The sequence below is a fragment of the Balaenoptera acutorostrata genome, chromosome 4 (genome assembly GCF_949987535.1).
Source record: "Balaenoptera acutorostrata chromosome 4, mBalAcu1.1, whole genome shotgun sequence".
In the NCBI taxonomy this organism is placed as follows: domain Eukaryota; kingdom Metazoa; phylum Chordata; class Mammalia; order Artiodactyla; family Balaenopteridae; genus Balaenoptera; species Balaenoptera acutorostrata.
In genome coordinates this window covers 65,881,425-65,905,711 of record NC_080067.1, presented here as the reverse complement: position 1 = coordinate 65,905,711, position 24,287 = coordinate 65,881,425, and positions in this window count along the sequence as shown.

Sequence of the window (24,287 nt, the reverse complement as noted above, 5' to 3'; positions counted from 1 at the left end):
TCACAGGGCAGAGAAGGTGAAACTAATTAAAATGGCTGCAACTTCAGGCCGTGGCCTTACTCAGAAGACTTTAAAATATTCTTGAAATTTCAGTTAGCACATTTAAATGATTAGCTCAGATGGTGCTCCAGTTTGCTCAAGTAAAAGTTGTCAGTAGGTCATAAACTGTGGATGCTGGGCACAAAAACTTAGAAAAACATTCACGGTATGACTCACATAGGCAGAACAGAAAATGACCTGATAGGTCTTTTCCAAATAATAATTAACACACATAGAACCTACCAAGTGCCCTCCACAGTTGTAAGTGCTTTAGTTATTCATTTAATTCTTACAACAACTCTATGAGTTAGGTTTCATTATTATCCTCGTTTTGCAAGAAAGGACATTAAAGTACAGAGAGTTAGGAACTTATCCAAGGCCATACAGCTGGTAAATGGCATGACCAGGAACTCAAACCCAGGTTCTCTAGCTCCAGAGTCTGAATCCCCAGAAGCTTGGGAATGGTATGCATTATTTCTGATTAAAAAGTATCATGTAGGACAAAGTGCTTTGTAAAAACTAAAAACTCCATCACAATAGAAGGAAAAAAATGTGGAGAAGAAGACAAGGGGAGTTGGAGAAAAAATATTAAGAAAGAAGAAGTAGAAGAGGAAGAGGTAGGAGAGAAAGAAAAAGAGGGAGAGGAAATGGATGGAAATAAAAAAGATAAGAGGGAGAAGCCTTCTATGTACTGGCAACATCAAGGTTAACTGGCTCCACTCTTACTGTCCAGTTGGATGCCCTATGGCGAATGTCCAACACATGCCTTAACTCCAGCCAGGATGACACGATGACCCCCAAGTCATTACTTGTTCCTTCTAATTCCTGCTGTCCTGAATGTGTTCTCCTCCCCTCTCTCAGATTCCTTCCACACATGCTGACCTTCTCCATCCTTCAAAACCACTTCAAGTCTAGCTCAGCCGGCAAACCTTTGCTGACTATTCCAGCTTTTAGTGAGTTTTAGACTGTTTAGAGAACCACAGAATTTTAGAATTTGACCACCGTTAGGCATTCTCTGGTTCAAATTGCTCATTGTACAAAAGAGGGAAACTGAGGCCCATGGAAGATAAATAGTTTACCCAGGGTCACCCACCAGCTGTGACAGTGCTGGAAGCCACTCCAGGTCGCCTTCCACAACACGTTACGGCCCTGAACCTATAAGCTGATTGCATGTGTCTCCTTGCTCTAACCGGAATGTCACACTCACGGACCAGGACCAGATCTTCCTTGCCTTTGTGTTGTCTGCTTCACGTAGCACAATGTTGCACATACTAGGTGCTCAACAAATGATTGACTGATTAAGAACTAATGAACGTTCTCCTTGGACAGCAAAAAACTGCTTAGAAATAGTAAAGAAAGTTAAAAAGAGACCATAAGCTCTGCTCTAATGCAGAATATTTTCTGTAGCACTTACCTAAGAGCAATTACAACTCATACATATTAGAGATTGTCTTCAATTTTTAAGAATAATTGTGTCTTTTAATAATAATCTAAGCCAATGCATCCTCATTAGCCCTTTTTGTATTCTGTTATGCAAACGGAATACTTGTTTCTTTCTCAGGGCAGTAGGAAACTTATCTTGTCACACAATATATGAATTTGCCTTTCTTAAGTTTCTCCACAAATGGTAAATAGAGCAAAGGAGCATCTTAAACCATGCCAACAAAGACCTCATTAAATACTTGCTGGCAATTGATCGAGATTAATGTGTGGGTATATTCATTGGGCAAAGTGCATGGAAGGCTCTTACTTAATAAACATAACAAATTACAAGGAAATAAATTGGTTCATTACTTTTAATTGGAGCATCCCCAACTGACCACATTATCAGGGTCAAATAGGACAACAGATATGAACCTTGGGCGAATATCACTTTATACTACACATTTATCAATTATCCCCATAGTAGTATTAATAACCGGTAATAATGACACTCTTAAAAGCAGTACTGATAGTACTAATAGTGTTGTGAAACCAGAAATCACAAGAAGAGGCAGGAGAATGAGTGACAGACCACACAGACATGTAGTGATAAGAGAAAGTCCTCTAGTTCTAATGGAAACACATATGCTGAAAGCTGTCCAAAAGGAAGGTAAAAAGGAAAACAGGAGAAACCAACAGGTATTAAGTTACTATTCTGTGCTGTGCTCTTCACTGTATCACAAACATGGCCTTGTTTAACCCTCACCAACCACCCTGCAGTAGATACTTTCAGCCCTATTTTCTAAGTGAGGATACTAAGATTTCGAGAGGTGAAATGGTCTATGTATGTAAATGGTGAGTCTGGATTCGAACCCAGTTCTGTATGACTTCAGATATCATGGTGGACATTGTTGGTGTCCCACTCAGCATCCACTGCCACTCTTCTTTGTTCACTAGACAAAGGTATGGAGCAACTTTGTGTATCCACGGCAACTGGCCTTCTTACTAGCCCCACACGGTAAATCTTGACTTGGCTTGTGACCTCTTGCCAGTGATCGATTTACAGTTTACAGTGACCCACCCTTGGTCAATGGAACATGAGGACCTGTCTGCTCTGGAGGCTTCTGGGAATATTTTTCTTGCTCTTAAAAATGGGCCCACAGAAGAGAGACACTCTGGCCTTTGGATATTGCTGTCATTTGCAATCAAAAGGGATATAATTGACCTGCTGACATGAAGAGGGAGGAAAGATGGAAAGTACCTGGGTCTATGATTGTGCATTTGAATTGCTGAGTTCAATGACCTAAGATGACCCTAGCCTCCAGCCTTCTTGTTATGTGAACTCATACATTTTCCATTTTGCTTAAGCTACTTTTAGTTTTGCAGGCCGAAACATCTTCCCAGATACAAATTCCATGTCCTTTCAACAAAACTGAGATTGAATTAGAAATGAAACAAAACACTGCTGCCTAAGAGAGATTTTAGGCAAGTGGAAATTGTCCAAAGCACGTGAGGAAACAAGGCTCTCAAAGAAAATAGCAGAGGACAGTCGGACAGGAAAGTATGTTTACAGTGCCTGTGTGGGCCAAAGGCTTAATACCAACTGCAGGTTTCACCTCTAATGACACCTTTCTTCTGCAAAGCTTAAGGGACTTAGGGCAGAGGGAGCCCTTTGTTTGGGGTAGCTTCTGATGAATGTATTCTCTTTGGTCCTTTAGTTCTCTTCACAGAATGTACCATCCTTTTGGAATGGGTCCAACCTTGCAGAAAGGAGTAAAAATTGGCCAAGCCGGAAACATGTCTTACCATCCCTTCTTGTCTGCACATTCCATGGTATGTGTGCATTGCCCAGATTATAGAGGAAATTAAATTACCATTGTTTAGAATTGGTTCCTTGAAAACCAGTCTTATGGGCCTTGATACTTGGCAAGACTGGTCCAGGTTATTGCAGCTCTTTTAAGTAAGGTGGGTACTCCTGGCACTGCTGTGGACGAGCTCTTAGCGTGCTCACAGCAAAAAATGAGAAACATCAGAGTTGCCGTACCTTATAGATCCTTGTGGTTGTAAACCAGAGCAGAATATCTGGGAAATAAGAGTATGTATACATATAAACACATTTATATATAAACAAAGCAAGACCAGCTGCAAAAAAAAATCAGTGTGTGCAATGTGGAATTAATGAGAAAGAATAGAAATGATATAGCCATTTAGACTTGGGTGCAATTCCTGACTGGCCATTGTGTAACGCTGTGACCTTCGTTCATTTATCCAGACCTTGTCACTTTCAGTTTCCTCCTCTGTTTGTTGGCAGTAACAATACCAAGGTCATAGGAGGGACCTAAGGTTTGGAGATGTCATTAACTTACTTCCTGAACACTTACACAGTACTCACTGCTCTGTCATGTGGATTCACGTGGATTATCTCAGTTAATTCTCATAACCTTATGAGGTAGATATTTTCGTCCTTTGCCCGTTTTTTCGGATGTGGAAACTGAGGCCTAGAAAAGGACTAATAACTTTCTGACAGTCACACAGCTAGTGAGATGGAGAGAGGAGTTGAACGCGGGGCGGCTGACTCCATTCACGCAGGCGGCGATCGGGCAGTGCGGACACGGCGCTGAAGGTCCTCCCAGCCCCGCGCCCCGCCCGGCCTGAGCCTCTTCTCTCCTGAGGCTCATCGCCTGCCCCACTTGCAGGGTTTCTGAGCACTGACCCATTCCAGCCATCACCCACTCACTCGTTCCTGCCAGAATTTTTTTCCTTTTCGTAATTTGGCCCCAAACTACAGTTAATAGTATCGGGTAAACTTTTACATCCAAATATCAGCCTCCTTTGATTTTAAAAGGGTTTCTTCTTTCTGGTGAGATCATCTGTTGTTTGAAGGGCTCATGTCGAGGTCTCTAAGAGAAGAAGCCATTGAGACAAAGGCCTCTGCCCAAAGCAAAACTGTCCAATTAGAGGGCATCAATGTGCTGGGATGGGTGTGCCCTGTTTTGCCCTCTGGGTGGCCCACACACCCTCCCCGCCACTTCACAGACTCAGCCCATCTTGTTCCTTTCCCTCCTGCCTGCCTCTGTCAGCAGTGAGTGGCTGTCGGGAAAAAGCCCATTGCTGTTTGCTACCACCACTCACCCACCCCCATCCCACCCCAAACCTTGATACATTCCACTCAGCAGCCTTTGTGGCTGGCCCTTTGAGCCAGATGAGCCTGAGGAAAGCCAGAAGTAAGATGACTTGCTCCATTCAGCTCAGTGATGCAACAGGAAGCAAGAAAGTACTACTTAGAGCAGCCGGCTACATGCAGGCGCTTGGCTATCTCCTTCCCTAGGCGACTGTGAACAGGATGGGACTTCTTGGCCCGGAATGACCTGTGGAGAGTCTGCATGGAGACAAGAACAAGGTCTGGGTGGTATTTAGACATCCCTTTTCGTTGTGTGTAGGGCTAGGTTTAAGAGGATTGACCCCAGGGAATTCCTTCCCTCCAGCTTACCTTATGAGCTGTCCCAGTCGGCCACTAATCACTCGGGGTGAAGATTCCCACACTGAAGGCTAATCATGCCTTCATCAGAATTTATATGATTTGCTGGTTCTGCAGAATCCTCTTTCTGACCGACCACACATTTACAATGTACTGTTCCTGGACACTGTCTGCATGCCCTGAGCTGTGTCAAGCATTATTAACATCTACAAGCTTTGCTCAAGATTGATGTTTTCGATCATCTGGGTGGTTTTCCCTTTCACTTCACTCCATCTGAATTGATATTTTTTACTTCGGTCTTTCATCCTCCCTCCCCCTCCCTCCCTCCCTCCCCCTCCCTCCCTCCCTCCCTCCCTCCCTCCCTCCCTCCCTTCCTTCCTTCCTTCCTTCCTTCCTTCCTTCCTTCCTTCCTTCCTTCCTGTCTTGCATTTTATCCTACTCATGCAACTGTTACTAGTTTCCACTGCTGTATTTAAAGATAACCTGACATCAGAATAGGGTTTCTTGGGGCCCTGGGCATGACTGTGGGTCCTGGTTTCCTATGACGACACATTCCCATGTCAGCTACAGAATAGGGGACTCCAGGTGCTCCAGGTAAGGCTAATTTCTAGGTAAATGGGTACAACCCAGGGAGTCCCAGAAATTGTGACACACAGCTCAGGGTGGGTCATACTGTACGACCCAGTTTAATATTGCTTTCTCTGGGAGGCCTTCTCTAAATCTGAAGTCCACATTCCAGGCTGGCTTAAAAAAAAAAAAAATCCCTCCTCTGCCCTCCCATGGCACCTTTTGTATTGCTGTTAGACTTACTTGTCTGTTTCTCCACATAGACAGTGAGATCCTTGGGGGCAGAAACTGGGTGTCAAACATCTCTGTATCTCAAGTACGTAGCACATTGTCCAGCAAATTAATAAGTGCCCAATAAAATGTTTGTTGACTCAATAAATGAATGAGGTAGACCTGTGAATTCTCGTTGGAAAACACTGGTTCAAATTGACTTCACTTTCTTCTCTTCGGGAAGAAATGCCCAGGCTGTATCAATACATAATTGATAAAAATGATGGACAAAACACATTACAAAAATAAATGCTATAGAATTAATTAATTTAAAATACCTCAAGGTACTTCATTCAGAAACTGTTAAAGGAAAGGATACATGCCCAATAGACGATCAGACAAGAAATAACAGGGTTTTTTTTGGTTTGTTTTTAGCAAAGGTCATTGGATAGATGTCTCTGTGTCACTTGCTATGGATCTCAAGTTCTAGGTTGTTTGGGTGACTAGGTATATTATAAGTGATGCCCTAAGTGCTATAAAGTTATAAAGGTGAAGAAGAGGACATTTAAGGCATAGCCAAAGGAACCTCTGAAAATGAAATTTAAAGATATGCTTAAAGGTCTGCATATAAAGGTATGCTGGCTTCCCTGGTGGCGCAGTGGTTGGGAGTCTGCCTGCTAATGCAGGGGACACGGGTTCGGGCCCTGGTCTGGGAGGATCCCACGTGCCGCGGAGCGGCTGGGCCCGTGGGCCACAACTGCTGAGCCTGCGCGTCTGGAGCCTGTGCTCCGCAGCGGGAGGGGCCACGATGGTGAGGGGCCCGCGCACCGCGATGAAGAGTGGCCCCCGCTTGCCGCAACTAGAGGAAGACCTCGCACAGAAACGAAGACCCAACATAGCCAAATAAATAAATAATAATTAAAGTGCTAAAAAAAAAAAAAAAAAAAAAGGTATGCTTAAACTATGTTCCCAGAGTGTCTTATCTCCTTACAAATCCTGCCTCCTTGTCCTGTGTGCTTCCCTTTCTTGGAGTCAGTTGTCATCTTCACCTTTTCAGTCCCTGCACACATTCGTAATCTCTGCCTCCTTCTAGCTCTCAGCTTTGCCTGGCCTCTTCCATAATCTCTTTTGCAAAAGATGTCTCTGGAGGAGTTAACGGTAGGGATGCCCCTTACAGATCAACCAGCACATGCCCTGAGCATCTTTGCACATTTACCTGTCTCTAACAAGCAGCCAGACCTAAGTGGTTTTCTCAACTTAATGGATGACTTGTTGCCCTTTCCCTAAGAACAATCCTGGAATTTGCTGCAGGAAAATTCATAGGCTACTTTTAGGAGGTTTGTAATGGATTGCTACTGGTTGACAGCACCTTACCTTGGTTTCCTTGAGAGGAAACAATCATGCACTTAGACATGAAGCAAAATTTGCTTTCTGATGCCAAGCTGGCAAAAAACATGGTCCCAGGTATTGATCTGTGAAAGGGAAAAGGCATCAGGATGAAAGTTTCTAATTTATTACATCTCTTAAAAATAAATAGTTGACAAATTAATGGGGTTTTTTTTCCCCCAGAGTACTTGCTTGAGCTGAACTCACCTTGCCAGTCACTCAGCTCTCTGGAAGTTAACAAAAAGGTTTTAAGATAGAAACTGAACTATTTAGCCTTCATTAATCATTCATACTGTTCAAACACATCATCCAGTAACTGAAGAGGGGTTAATGTAGCTAAGCTTGAGGCTGTTGTCAAAAGTAGGTTTAACTTTCTATGAACTCACTGGACACAAAGAATGCTGCCTGCTTACTATTCCAAATGTCACCAGCTAGGAGCAAACGGATGACTACTAATGGTAATTAAATACCTCTGAAGCCATTTGTACCAATAACAAAGAGTTACTGTCAGAACTTGAATGAGGTCCATCTGCCCATTTTAAAAGAATGTTAACATTATATAAGTGATAAAGCAGACAGCAACAGCTAAATAAATAGACAAACAAATAAGTTTGGTGATAACATTTCTCTAGATGAACACTTGATTTCTTTGGTCTTTTCTTTGGAAACAAGAGATTAATGAAAATATTCTGTAGACTTTAGTTGTTTCAGCCCCACTTTGGCCCATGAAGTAATTAGAAGGAGGTTTTTAGTAAAGGTCCTCCATCTATATTTTCAAAGCTGTGGAAAAAAATTTTGGTATTCTATTTAATGTTTTTTCTTTCTGCCTTGCACACTTCCTGGATTCAGTTTCTACTATTGACTATTTAATTTCACATGCTCTCATCTCCTTAAGTGAAGGGGGAAAAAAGGAGTGTGGATTTCTCTGCTTTCTGTCTTCAGAGCACAGAATCCCACAGTTGCTACTTCTTGCACAGATGCACAGACAGCCCAGGGTTTTTCTTTGGTGGGCTCATCTATTCAATTGCCCCTGAGGCCCCTGCAAGGGGCTGTCTGACTTCTGCTGGATGTCCACCGTGGTTTTCTCTGCATCTTCATCTTTTTCTACTGTGACGAGACAAATATGAAAAGATATTGCATGAAAGAACCAAAGGGCGAAGGGTATCTAAATGCTTTTGAAATGCACCTAAAATCCTAGAGCAGCCAGAATAAAAGTGTACAGAGGGTTCTGAGAGGAAGCTAATGCATTCAATCAAGCCTTTGGGAAAGCAGTTTCTTGTAAAGCTATGGACTTGATTAAATCAGTCAAAGGGCCTTTAATAGCTCTCTTTTGCCAGGAGGTAGAAGTACTTGTATATCTGGTGGCTCAGTTCTAGTGAGAAGAGAAAGTGGCAGGTGAAGAAGAGGAATAGCAAGGGCCTTAGTGGCAATTGTGTAGTGTGGGTAAATGAGTAACGAGAACTGAGACAGTTATCTCTGCCCTTACATAATGCTTAAAGCAGTGCTGGAGAAGGAATAACAAAACAACATCTTGGAGACACAGAGATCAAAGCTAAGAAAAAAAAATGGGTGTGTAAAATGTAAAACGGCAGCCTGTATGAATTAGGTCTTTTTATGTTCCAAATAACAGAAAACTTAAACTGTTTAAAACGAGAGAATTTATTGACTTAACGGAACTGGGAAGACTGGAAGTAGGGCAGGCTTCAAGACTGGTTTGATCTAGCTCAGAAATGCCCTGAAGAACTCTTGTCTCTTTGCTCTGCCTTCTGTTCATGGTGTCGGTTTTGTCTTAAGTTTGATTTCACACATGGTTGCAAGATGGCTGCCAACAGCTCCTGGGACTGCAATCTTTCTCATAAATGTCCAGAAAGAGAGAGAGAGAGTTAGAGTCTCTTTCTCCCAACCAAACAAAAGTCCTGGGTTTCACTCTGATAAGATCAGTTTAGGTTATGTTTGTGATGGGAATGGGCTCAAACTGGGTTGCAATCCAGTGCTCACATCAAGAATTGGGGGAAAGGGATCAATGACGCTCCAACTGTAAAATGGTGGTGGTGGGGACAAGAGCAGTGGAACAGACGTGACAGGCAGCTCACAATGTTTTCTGTGACTCAAGTTTATCAATTCTGCATGGTTCCCGAGAAAGGAGACATTCCATCACGTAAATGTTTTCCCTGTTTCCTTAATAGAGTTATCTTGGAAGAATTTACAATATTTCTCAAAGTATAGTTCATGGACCAAAATTATAAGGGTTGATTAAATGAAGATTCCTGGGCCCTTCCCAAGACCTGATTCATAATCTCTGTGAGTGGAAGCTGGGAATTTGCATTTTTAGTAAGCTTCCTGGGTGGTTTTTATGCCCATTAAATTATGGAAATTTCATAGAAACTTGCTCAAAGATAAAGGTATCAGGAGACTATCTTCTTGCTTTAGGAAGGTTTGATAAAGTTTCTTACAGTACCTTCGCAAACTGTCTTCAACAAAAATAGCCATCAATAATTGCCACCCTAGTAACATCTCATGTTAACATGGACCTTATTTTATCTTAGTAAAATGTTAAAATCTTTTATTATAGCTATCTACAAAATGTTTTATATATTTTATGGGGAGGGGGAATACATCTAGCTCTTTGGCATCATGCAGGCAAAAAAATAATGCGTTTCATTATTCTCTTGTTAAGGGAATTAAACACATACACTTAAACTTCATCTTAACTTCCTTTTGGATCCAGTGATGGGTATTGCTTATAAATATTATAAACTTATAAATAAGTTTATAATCAACTTATAAACTTATAAATCTCTCAACTTATAAATACTGATGAGAGATGGTTCTCTACTATATTTGGAAAAAGGGCAAGTAACTTCTAACTTTACTTGGTTTCTTTTTTATCATGTAGAAATTCATTTTCTCCTGAGAAAGACGAAAACAAGAAGGAGGATTTGTCGTCTGGCTGACCAATGATTTACAGGTAAAATTTTTTTCACAAAATTGGTTGATTTTGATTAATTTTTCCTTATATACTGAGATAGATAAATAATGTTATTTTTATTATCATCCTATGTTATCCACTGGTGACAGTGAATCTCAAAGCATGAAGAACCTGAATGAATTTTCCAATGGATTGGTATCATAGGGACAAAACTTCTAATGAATCATGTGCACGTATTTTAAACTTATTTGTTCATTCAAAAATATTATTGTGTATCTAGAATATACTAGGCTGTTGTGCTAAATGTTGAGGATATAGTCATCAGTAAAACGTATGTGGTACCTTCTCTCGTGGAGTTCATAGTCTAATACTGTGCTATTCAATATGGTAGCCACTAGTCACATAAGACTATTTATATTTAAATTCAAATTAAAGGAAATTAGAATTTAGTTATTCAGTTGTTTTAGTCACATTTCAAATGCTTAACAGCCATATGTGGCTAGTGGCTATTGTGTGAGACAGCACAGAAATTGAATATTTTCATTGGACAACACTGGTGGTAGAATCAAACAGATTTCACTTCAAATCATGGTTCCAACACTTAGTAGTTGTATGATCTTGGAAAAGTTACTTAATTTCTCTGAGCCTCAGTTTCCTGATTTGTAAACTAGGGATATAATAGCTATGCACAGCATTATAGTGAAGATTACATGAGATAATGTTGGGATAAAAATTAAATGAGATAAAGATTTTTAGGTGAGTAATTAGCATATGGTAAACACTCAGTAATTCTGGACTATCATCATCATCTTGAGCACTGAAGAGTCTGTTGATCATAGAAGCATTTTATGCTATTCAGCAGATGCTGGATGGATGGGAGAAGATGGATCTTGGCTGTGGTGTCCTTGTCACCCAGACTCCATTCTAGAGTTCTCCAGTGAAGTGCTTTTAGATTTCTTGTGCTTGTTTACTTGAACTATGAACTGCATGGGGTCACAAATCACCCTTTCAATATATTAGACTGCTTTTAAATATAAGAGAGTTTTGAGAACCACCCAACTCTTTCTTCTAATGTTAAACAACAAACCAAGGGACATAATGACATTGTGGCTTTTAAAAAATGATATTGTAGTAAGTGGGCACAGCTAATGGGGTGAATTTATTAACATTATCTTAGGCAGAGTTACCTGCTAGTGCAGAGTAACAAACAGTTTTTATCTCCAAGGCCAGTTGCAACTGATTTGTAATAGGTTCCTATAGAGCTTTTGAGAAGTATTATAAGGCCTATCAAAACATAGCAAGGAAAAAAATCTGTGATCAATTAGTGATGTCTGCCAAGGGCACTGGAGTTAGGAAGGGTTGGCATATATTTACATATTTATCAACCTTTTTTAAAGGACAAGTTGATTACAGAAACAAGTAGGTTTCTTGTTTTTGGTTGCTATTGCTAATTGCAGCCATCTTTAATAGATTAAAGTTTATCTGTCTGATGTCTAAAATTACCTCAGGCCTATTTTCTCTAGGGTATAAAATCCTGCACTACTTGAAGGCAGGGAGCAGGGACAGTGTTTTACATTTCACAGTCCATTAGTTCAGGTGACAACTCTTGAGATATGCAATTTATGCTATTACTTAGCTCCCAAATTAGTGAGAGGTGGAAGGAAATAATAAAAGACGTAAAAATCTTTCTAAAGTACGATTACGCCGTGTCACTCCCTACTCAGGAGCCCACAGTGGTTCCCTGTTGCTAATGAGCATCTCCTTTTAACTTTGGAGATATTCTATAAGCCAGCTCCACATCCTATGTTTCTAGACTTATTTTTTACAACTCACCCACAGCAGTAGTCCACTCCAGAGCATGCCAAAGCTACACAGTGCCCAGTTTATTTTTCTTGATAATAGTTCCATATTTGTTGGTTTGATCTTCCCAACCAGATTATTGGCATTTAAAAAATAGGGTTACATCGTACATGTCTTATAAACTTCCCAATGCATTGACTGCAACGAAAAGTAGGCACTAAATGATAAGACCCCTGAGGATAGGGGCCTTCTTAACAGTCACTGGGCTCAATAAATATTTGCTGATCTTGTTTCTTGATTGCAGTAGTTCAATAAATATTTGATTGATTCCCTGATCGAAAAGAGAAACTGAAGTATTCCTGTTATTTTTCTGTTATAAATTCATTGTAGCAGGTATTCTGTCTGTTTGTGTAAAGGAAATAACATGATGTTGTCTACAACAGGGATTGATTGACATTGAAAAAAAAAAAAAAACCACATCATTCTTCTAACAGTTTCCCTGAGGCAGCTTTTTGGGAGAGACCTGAGTATCTGACTAATTTCTGAAGGGTGATTTATGGTATATATGGCTAATGAGAACAGGGCAACTCTGGATATATATCTGTAGGTATATCTTACAGCTATAAATTATGGTTAATAATCACAAACTAAAAATTCCAAACCCTTAATATGTTAAGAGATTTGATTCATAAACACTTTTACCCCAATCTTGAAAAATTATATTACCTCAATATGTTGTAAAGCAGCAAAACAATTATTAGAAAATTGGATTCTTTTTGCAATTATTTTGGACTATGGATTAAAATTATATTATAGTCATTTACAGCCCCCAAAGTTATTTATTTTCTTTTGTTCCAACTAAAGCCATGAATGATTTAAAGGAGAAAGATTGAGAAAGGGTGGGCATGTATGAAGCTAAAGTGATATTGGTTTTATTAGTAAAACATGTTTACATAGGAATTGTTAAATATAAAAGAAAACAGCTTTGTTTAGCAACAAATAGGCAGGTGTAGAACTATAACTTTATAATATTATTGATGATTGTGGGGAAATTTTACTCTTAGTACTGTATTTAAATCACAGAAGTGTTGTAATATGATTTGAATTCTGTAAATACTTTCTGTGAAAGTATGTGACATTCCTTCCCTCTCTCCTCTTTCTCTCTCTCTCCCCCCACCCCCTGCCCTGCCACCATCTCCCCCTTACTCCTGAATTCATCTGATTATATTAGATCTACCTTCTTACTCAAAACAATAGCTTTACAAGAAAATTCCAATATGGAATTAAATCCTGGCATACAAGTACACAGATAACCTTTTTTGATGAAGGAAGGTTTGTTTTGGGGCCCTCCCCTGTAGGCTAATATCTGAATACTAGAATGAAGCTGTATATGAATATTCCTAAGCAGGAGGAACACTGTGGCTCTGGTCTTATTCAACTACTTAACAACACCCAGCGCACAGGACTCTCTCTCCCTTCCACGCCTTTGTACATGTCATGCCTTATTGCTATAACAGAAGCACACTTTCCTGCCTGTCTCACCTCGGTAACTTCTATTTATCCATGAGGTCCTGATTAGCCCCCATACACCCCAACACCTCCCCCCAACACACACACCCACACACACACACCCCTACCTTTGGCTAGGTCAGGGACCCTTTCTCTCTCAGTGTGCTCACAGCACTCTGAACTTGCCTCTTTCATAGCAGGTGAAACCTATATTGTCACTTGTCACCTTACTTGATTTTCTTCACACTTGCTCCTTAAGGACAGGGAGATGTTTTAATTTCCACAGAATGCCAGCACCTAGTCCAGTGCCTGGCATTGAATAGAAACTCTGTGTGTATTGGTTTAATGAATGGATAGTTGGTAAAATCTTATTCAAAATTCTTCACAATTACTGAATAAATACAAGCAGTTTTATTATTAGATTATTAACTCTTCAAGGGTGAGAACTATGAACTAAATTTATGAACCCTCAGTGCCTACAGCAATCTTTTGCACACCGATGTATTGAAAGAAATGCTTGCTGCAGGGTTGAATTGCTACTTTCAGATATAATCAATAACTATGGTAAGGTCCTTGATATTTCCTAATTAGGAAAAGCTGGGGCAGAGGAAAGTTGGTTTTCTCAACAGAGGATACTAGTTTGTAAGTTTTATAGAAATTATCTGTTGTTGCTTCTAGAGCAAGCTTTCCAAAATTTATCTGATAGTGAGAATCATCTGAGGGCCAGTCACAAAAATATAGCTCTCTTGTTCCCACCCCAGACCTACTGCATTAGAATCTCCAGGAGTGGGGATTTTCCTCTGACTTGGGAGGTTTGGGATACTATTCACAGGACTTAAAAGCAGTTTTACCTAAGTGCTCTGATAGCCACATTTTATATTCAAAATGATAAATTTGCTTTTTCGTCAGATTATACAAAGTACATTCTATCTTAGTGCATCAGAATGATTCCAAATACTAAAAAGTTTCAACTTAGTAGAAGTCCATAATAATCAGCATTCCTTTGTGAGCCAGATTTTCTAATTTGATTAGCCTTGGACCTGTTCAAATTAAATTTAAATACAAGCTCAAAAAGAGACAGTGAAACTTCAAAAGCATCTCATCAAGGAGAAAACTGAGAATGGCTCCTTTTCCAGGGATTTGGCCATTCCTACAAACTGATGGTACTCACCAGGTGAGTCTTTAACCTTCTCCCTTGCACGCCAAACAGGCACACATGTGTGTAACAGCTCCCTGCCACCACCGTAAAGCAAATTAAGAGGAACAAAGGACATTAGCCTTCCGGTGCTTAGGAGGGAGGTACCCTGCAGAAACACACAGGGGACGCAGAACAAACAAGGAAGAACTAAGTGGCTAATGAACAGGACAGGAAACTAAACCAGAAAAATAAACAGGCAGAAAAAGCAACTGGTGACCAAACAAAGGAGCAGGATGACTCCGCCGAACCCAGGGGCCTGGTGCTCACCTGGGGCACACCTGCTGAACAGGTGAAGGGAAGCGGCTGGGGCTGAAGCCTTCTGTGGGTCCCAGCTCCCATCCCTCCACACCCTGAAACAGCGAGGGTGGCAGAGTAACCAGGAGAGCTGTGTCTGTGGCTCTGTGCTCTTTTGCCCTGATGGAAGACCCATAAATTCTTTATTACGAAGAGCCCATAGACAAGGCGATGGTTACAGCAAACAAGTAGCAGGAAGGACGGACTGAAACTCCTCAAAGCGATAATGTTCACTTAATTAAAAGAAAGCTTCTGCTTCTGCTGGGTAACTAGGTTCAACTATAGCCACATTAGAGGTGAGGATGACAGTAAGAGTGGTTATCAATAAATATTTGTAACTTGTTTGCGATACAAAAATCCTTTCTTTGGGAGGCTCCAATGTAAGTGGACACACACATATTAAATATAACGAACAAATATTTATTAAGCACCAATGCTATGTAATGTACATATTAAATATATTTTGTTAAAGACAGTCAACCCGACGGTGATGCTGCATGTGTAAAAGTGCCTGAAAAGAAAGGTTTGATTATTAACATGTTTCTCAAATGCTCATTTGAAGTTTATTTGGGGTGGGGTAGAAGAGTGGGTGGGGAATTGTCAGAGAGTATTCAAAAGATTGATTCTCTTTATAAAGGGACACAATGAAATTTGCCATTTTCTGATTCATACAGAGCTTTCCATGAAAAATTCTATTTTTTTAGTGAAATTATATTTGTCCTGCTTGAAAACACTCTTGCACATTTTCTTAAGGAAAAAACTTCAAAGGTAAGTTAGAACCATTTCTATATTTCTTAACTTTAGATTAATCAGAGGGGGAAATGTTTTTCATGGCTATAGAGCCAGAAGTGAGGTTGATGCACAAAATTTGAGCCATGAAATCTTATGTTTCCAAAATGTGAGGCACAAATTTGCCTCTGCAATTTCTAGCAGCCAATGAAAAGAGGGAAGCACTGCCAGTTACAAGATCTAGTATATACAAGAAAGCAAAAACAAAACCAATTCTTCAAACCAAGAACAAAAATATGGATACTGAGACCAGAGAGAAATGTCTCCCATACCTGCTCTTAGACAGGATTCTGAGCAACAGAAAAAAAAAAAAAATCTGTATAGTCCTTATGATAAATATCCTTTGCTTCAATTTCTTATTTTTTATTTAAGCTATCTTGCCGAATTGTATGAATTACTGTAAGAATTTAAATCTGTTTAGAACAAGGTTGGGATAAGTCAAGAGAGAGAAAAATATACCTGTCTGAATTAGGAAATGGAGACCCAACCTTCTGGAGCCCCTTTTCCCTTAGTTTTCTAAGTATCTGTTCAGTCTCACTGTTTTACTTTTCTAAGAAAAATTTTGAGAATGCCTTCGTCACTCTACAAATAAAAGTCCTTTTGGATTATTGTACCAGAGAAATACAAAGGTGCGGCTTTCTTAGCCCTGACAGTTCTGGGCCCGCCCTGTGGATGTCCAAGAAAAGGAGCTAAGTCCATGTCTCTCCATTCATGTTGACCTTTAGACAGAACACACCATAGGGAATAGCCTGGCACTTGAGCTTATCAAAAAAGTAGACTTTTTTTTTCTCACCCTTGGACATTTACTCTTTTCCCAAAACCGCCCTGTACTTTCCCATCTCTGCACCTTTGCCTGACTTAGTGTCTGCCTCTGGAATGCTTTTCCCTTCCCACATCTGTGTCTTGTCAGCTTGTAGAAATCATACATCTTTTCTAGGTCAATCCAAATGCCACTTCTTCCAGGAAGACTTGTCTGCTTACCCAAATGCAATCACCCCTGCCCAAATCTCCCAGAGTCCCTCAACTAACATACAATAAGAACACAGTCTGCACTGCATCTGAGACACCTATGGATAAGCTTTGTTTTGTCGATTTGATCAAAAGTTCCCTGGGCTTTTTTTTTTTTTTTTTTTTTGCAACCTCCCGTGAATCTGTAATTTTTCAAAATAAAAAGTTAAAAACAATTCCCTGAGGATATTCATCTTTATACATCTCTCCCCAAAGATCTAGGACAGAGACTGGCACTCAGCAGTAGACCCTTGACAAGGACTGTGGAGTAATGTCCTGAGTGAACATTGAGGTGCTACATGTGAATGGGCTTTAAACTTAGAAAACCTGGGTTTGAGGCTTAGCTTTCCTTCCTACTTGGGAAAATCTGGGACAAATCGCTTAGTCTTTCAAAGCCTCAATTTTTCATCTGTCAGCTGAGAATAATAGTGTCACTTCACTGGGCTATTATGAAGATTAAGTGAGATAATAAATGTGCTAGTATTTCATTAGCTGTAAGCACTGTGGCCATGTTAGTTATTATTATGATTGGTACTAAAGCAACTGTATATATACAACCCTCAGAGTTGCCCTCAGTGCCAGTCAGTTGTAGGTGGAATAATTCTATGACAGTTTTAGCTTGTCATCCTTCCTATCTCCTTGTCATACTTTGTGACATTCTAGAAGCACTCTTCATGGGAAGAAACCCCATTAACCAAGAGAATGAAGTTCACAGACTGGATGCAACAACAATGGTGCATCATGCTGTGTCCTACTTAGATAGTTCTCAGGCTTAGGCCTCATACTACCACTTTAACAGGAAAAATATATTAAAATAGCTTAATTACTACAGAAGAATGCTAAGAAATGCAAGTCAGAACTTCTTTGTGAGCCCACTAACAGAGTGTAATCAAGGGAGAAGGAGGCTCAGTATCTTTTTCTCTACAGTTCAGAGACTACTAAAATCCAAATTAGAGCAAGGAATAGAAGTTTTGCTACACATCAGAAGGGACTGATGATTTCCCTGGTGTGACTTGGGCCCCATGCGGCCAGTGTTAGAAGCAGAAGAGGACTTCAGTGTCAGAGGAGTTGACCCTGTGCCCTGGGACATGCCTCGTCATCTGAGACCACGTGGGGCGGACCTCTTGTGGTGGCTATGGGATCTGTACCTTAGAGCACACATGAGACATACCATAAATGCACCATGAACTTGAGAAAGAGTGGAGTTGCCACTATTCTGTGGGTAGGGACCAAGCCAGACAAATGCTTTTCAATTTTATTAATGTAACCCTCTCAAACCCCTCCCCAGGGCTTGGGGAACCATGGGTTATTCCCATGTAATCAATCTCACTAATTGACTTCTCTCCATGATCCAACTTTACCCACTCACCTTTGCCATCAGGATCACCAGGAACTCATGCTGGCCCAAATCCATCTCATTTTGCTCCTTCTTCTTTAGCTCTAGTTTCAACTGCTCTTTTTTCATCTTCATGCTTGTGTTCAGGAAAGGAGGTGGAAGGGGCCAAGAGGAAGTGTCCTTTTGTCCTGAGTTGAAACAAGGAATCCCCTTTCCTATGGAAACACAGCTGTTCATAGTGTGTGGCTTCCAAAGAGCTCTGAGAATTCTAGACTAAGAGGTTTTGCTGTGATCTAAACTTTCTTACATTGATTATATCATTCCCATGGGACTATGCGATTTGTATTCCAACCAACCAATTTCTTCAGCCATATCTTCCAGACTGAGAGGTCTATAAGGAGAAGAACTTGACTCACTTATTTTACACTCACTCCATAAGAGGGACTTGCTTCATGTTGGTTGAATTGTATCATGTAATTTAGGGATCACCTATTTTAGGCAATACAGCCTTGAGATAGGAAAAACTTTTTCTCAGCCTCAGGGCTTCAATAGTCTGCTTTCTCTTAATTCAAATGACATTTTCCTGTTAAGTACACGGTCCACACCACTGAGTTCTATCATATATTGTCTATCATTCATCAATATTGTGATGTAAATATAATTAACATGCCTTCTCTTAATTTGGTTAAGTGCTATACTTGGTGGCATTTTTACTCCATCTCTACTGAATTCAATAGTTAGATATGATTTCTTTTTTTCTTTTTTTAATCATCACCTTTTTTGACCAGGATTCTTTATTTATTTATTTATTTATTTATGGCTGTGTTGGGTCTTCGTTTCTGTGCGAGGGCTTTCTCTAGTTGCGGCAAGTGGGGGCCACTCTTCATCACGGTGCGCGGGCCTCTCATTATCGCGGCCTCTCTTGTTGCGGAGCACAGGCTCCAGGCGCGCAGGCTCAGTAATTGTGGCTCACGGGCCTAGCCGCTCCGCGGCATGTGGGATCTTCCCAGACCAGGGCTCGAACCCATGTCCCCTGCATTGGCAGGCAGATTCTCAACCACTGCGCCGCCAGGGAAGCCCTAGATATGATTTCTTTTGTGCTAAAAATAACAGAGATAGTATTTGGAAGAAATCAGAATGGACGAGCTGATAAATTATTTATAGCAATTTCCAGCAGCCTTCCAATCTGTTTTGTAATGTAGTCGAATCTTAATTTTTAATGAAGGAACCTATGAAAATCTGCTGGGGTGAAAAACATGACCTCTAAATGATACCACAAAGGAGCCCATCACGTAAGTGGGCGGACCCTTCCTTTCCCATCACCTCACGAGGGCTTCACCTCCAGCTGACCTTACCTGGTCCAAGCCGAGGGGAATTGGTTGGTACAAAACCTAAGACAGGAAAGGTGGAGTGAGGGAGAAGCCCAGTTCTGAAAGGGGATAAAACAAACCACCTTGGGGGACCATTGTGTGCCATTTCAAAAGTTTGTTTTGACTAATGCTCTGTGCTATTCAACTTTATATCCTTAATCTGTTGTGTCTGTTTCTAGTAAAAATAATAATAATAATCGGGGGAAGCTAAGGACAATGAGAGAGTGTTAGTGAATACAGATAGAGGAGAGATGAAAGCAGCCCTATGGAGGAAATGCCGCTTTATCTCTGATGATACATCTTAATGTGAATTTTGTCAATCCCATTTTTACCAGTTGTGCTTCAGTAAAAAAGCATTTGACTTGATATAGTCTTGCTCCTGATTAAATTCCCCAAATTGTTAATGGACCTTTTGCTGTTCAGAGAAATCCAACAGACCTGCTCACTTTGAGCTGTTGCATATTAAATGTTAGAACTTGTATGATCTTGGAGATCATTTGCTCCAAACTCCTCACTGAGCAGATGAGGAAACTGAGGCTCAGAAATGTTAAATGGCTTGCCCAAGGTCACACAACAGCTAATGAAAAGGTCATATAGTAGTTCACGTCCTTTGAATCCTGGCTTCATCCTTTCTAGTACATATTTTCTTCCATACCCTGCCATCTCCACCAGAGACATATGCATAGGGTCTGAACCCTACCACATGTTTATTTTAAACCATGCTTTTCCTCAATATCCTGTTGTTTTACTTCTTTACTTCTTTACTTGCTTTACTTCTTTACTTACACTACTTCTTTACTTTACTTCAGCCTTTCTTCAACAAACCTAAGGAAGGGCACTCTATGAAAAAGAGTCATACTGTCTTTTACCGTGGGGTTCTCTGAATTTAAAATAGTAGAAGGCAGTGAAACAGTGATAATACATTTGAGGAAGAGGGCAAATCAGATGATGAAGAGAGCAAAAGACTCACCTGCATTAATACCACTCTGAGGGGAGCAAGGGAGACTTCCTTTGTGAATGGCAAAGAAAGAAGTTGTGACAGGGTGAGAGAGTGGCATGGACATATATACACTACCAAATGTAAAACAGATAGCTAGTGGGAAGCAGCCGCATAGCACAGGGAGATCAGCTCGGTGCTTTGTGACCACCTAGAGGGGTGGGATAGGGAGGGTGGGAGGGAGGGAGACGCAAGAGGGAAGAGATATGGGAACATACGTATATGTACAACTGATTCACTTCGTTATAAAGCAGAAACTAACACACCACTGTAAAGCAATTATACTCCAATAAAGATGTTTAAAAAAAAAAAAAAAAGAAGTTGTGATCTGTTTGTGCAAAACTTCAAATCATTTAACCAGACAAAACAGAGTTTAATTTAGCCGACAAGAACGCTATGAATCACTGGGGTGGTGGAAGGTGAAACTCCCTTTGATACTCATAATTAGAAAATTGTGAGCAGAAATTGCTCACGTAAAATAAACTTTCAGTTGTGTTGCAACATGTTGGAGAAACAGGTAGAGACGGCTTGAGGGTTCTTAATGGTTGAAATTCCTGCAGCTTTTGCAAAGGGCTGTATGAATTGAAATCTAAATTTATCATCATGTCTGTGCTCCATGACTTAGTATAGTGCACTGGGTAATGATCTAGTCTAAGGAATTGACAGTTGTATTGATAATATTATAAATTGTGCATTTGTTAAATGAAAACTTCTTTTAAGATGTTATTGTAGCCCCAGTGGCCCTCTATTTTGCTATCAACTGAGTTAAACTTGGAGCAATATAGTGAAGAAATAAAAGGACCTATTTTCTATGAATTAAAACAAGATAGAAATAAGAAATTAAGTTACTATTACTCATCAAAAATAATTTTGTCCTTTTATGAAGATTTTCAAAGATAATAAAATAAGAGAGATCATATAATATACATTTATGTACCCATCACTTAGATCTAATAATTTTTAACATTTGCCATATTTGCTTCATATTGATACGTTTTGTTTCGGCTGAATTCTTTTGAAGTAAATTTCAGACACCATGACATTTCACTTCTAAACACTTTAATATACATCTATAAAAATATGAATATTTTTGGTATAACCACAACACCAATATCTCTACTAATATAATTGACAAATATTTCCTAATAGTGCCTAAAACCCAATTGATAATCAGTTTACCCCACATATATTTTATAGCTGGATTTGTTTAAACCAGGATCCAATTAAGACCACACATTACATTTAGCTGTTATGACTCAAATTTCTTGTAATCCAAACCAATAGCACCTGTCCACTCCCCCTACCAACATACATTTTTTTAATATAACATTGACTTTTTTACATGACTACAGGCTAGTTGTCCTGTAGAATGTCATATTGTTTTTGGTGATGGTTTAACTTTTTCTTCTATTCCCTGTGTTTCCTATAAACTGGAATTTTTGCCTATAGGTCTAATTAAACTCAAGTGAAACATTTTTTGGCAAGAATATTTCATAGAAACTTAACAGTTCCACTCCTACAAATACACCTAAGAAAAATGAGAGCACATGGACACCAAAAAAGTCTCATTACAAGAATGTTCATAATAGCATTATTTACAATCACTCCAAATTGGAAACAACCTAAATATCCATTAACAGAAGAGCGAGTAAACAAAATGCAAGATATTCATACAATGGCGTACTACTTAGCATTTAAAGGGAATTAACCAGTGATACACACATTAGTATGGATACATCTTAAAAGCATAGTACTGAGCGAAAGAAACCATTCGTAAAAGTGTACATATTCTATGATCCCATTTATTTGAAGTTCAAGAACATTCAAAATTAAACTATGATGTTAGCAATCAAAACAGTGGTTGACTTTGGAAACAGGGGAAACTGGCTGACTATAAAGGGGCAGGAGGGAATTTTCTGGGACGATGGAAGAGTTCTATATCTTGACTTGGGTGTGGTAACATGGGTGCTCAGATTTTTCAAAACTCATTGAACTACCTTGACTTTTACAGTATGTAAATAACAGCCCAATAAAAGGAAAAAATAGGTGGCTCTACATACATCATATTGCATTTCTCAGGATACACACAGTTATTATTTGTGACACTAAGATCGATCACTAGAAAACATAAACATTTTAGTGTACTTTTTAATTTAAAAAAAAAGCTGAGTGAGAGCATGGTGAGAATTCTAAGATCACAGACACCTTTTGGATACAGTCCAAATTTTTTCCTCAAAATCAAACTAAGCCCTCTGAAAACGAAAAGGTTGTTCTTACCCTTTTGTGAGAAAGAAGGGCAATGTGGTGGGAATGGATGAGCTGAAACAAAATCTCATGGAAAAGTAAGGAGTAAGGAGATGCTGATCCAGAAAGATGAGAAATTTAGGGAAGAGTGAGAGAAAAAAGGTCCCAGGGACCCACCCGCCCACAAAATCACAAGGCAATCACAGTGTACTTTTCAGAGAGAGGAGGGCTCAGGAGCCGAGTTGGTGGAGATCCGCTGTGATAAGCAGCACCTCCCTAGCTTGGGCCCTGCAGAGTCTCCCAGCGCAGGACCCTCTGCCGACACCTGCTTGGTGCCCAGCCACCCGTGTCACACCCTGGACTTCAGGGCCTGGAGCTGAGCCTGAAGAGGGGACCGCACTGCCCAGTCCTAGCAGCTGCATGGCACTCAGCACTTCTCAGGATAGGGGCCTGTGTGTCTCCTGGTTAGATGGGGTAATCTGAAAGCTCACTAAAGGGTTTTGTCCTCATAATTCCCAGAGGGATTATTGCTTCATTGACAGTTTTTAATCATACCATGTCGTGAAACAATATCGACATAAAAAGAAATATTGACACAACCCAGAGGGCTGAGGCTTCTGAGTTTGACATTTGTAATGGTGGGTCTGACTTTAAGAAAACCTGAGGTACCAAATCCTAGATGCTAAAAGCTGTTTTCACAAGGCAGGCTGCAGGGAAGGTTCACATTCACATTGCAAAAGGATGTTTCACTTTATAAAAATGGTTTACCACCGGTTTCCTTAGATCATCCATCCATCCGCCCTTCCCCCCGACACACACACACACACACACACACACATTGGTCACAGGACTCACAGTCAGTCGTTCCTTCTCTCCCAGCTGGCGGGAACACAGGCCGTGCATCACCAAGCCATAGGCAACTTTCCAGAGACGGGATGGGATTTATGTTTTCTTTGTGATGTGTGCGCTGTATCATGAAGTCTTCTTTCTATTAAGTATTTCAGAGCCTTAAGTCTATAATCTTCCAAAAGTTCTCCTTAAGGAAAGGTATGGAAGAATGATTATTAAAACATGTATTGAATGAAAACATGTTCTATCTTAACAATAAACTATAAATCAAGTTAAAAGGATATTGTCTCACCAGAAACCATATTATTGAAATATGATAATGCTCTGTGGCCTCCTATGATTTGAATCATTTAATCTATTTATTTATTCATTTATACCCTCTTTCCAATATGTATTTGAAAATGTTTACAAAATACATGTGATTCCAAGGGATAAAATAAGAGATTGTCAAATCAAGATAGAAAGAAGATATGGGTATGGAAATAACACCAGGGCAAAGTTTAACATGTGTTGTCATGTCTTGTCCAGTACTAGAGGCAGGAACAGATTTAGCCCTGAGCTTACTGGACTCAGGTATAGCAATAAAACCTTGCTCAGGAGAAATTCCTCCAGTGGATCCTCATAAAGGGGGCAAGGTGTGATGAGAAAGACTTTTCCCATCTCCACCTCAGATAGTAAAAGTTTCACTTAATTACTTCTCATGGTGCCCATCAGTTCATGGCTAAGGCCAAAGTTAAATGTAATAAAAGCAATTGTCCAAAAAACTCCCACCTCCGAAAAACCAAAGTGTGATCTAAGTATGTAGCCTTTGGAACAGTGGCTTGATTTAGAGAAATGTATGGGCGGCACATCCTTCAAATTG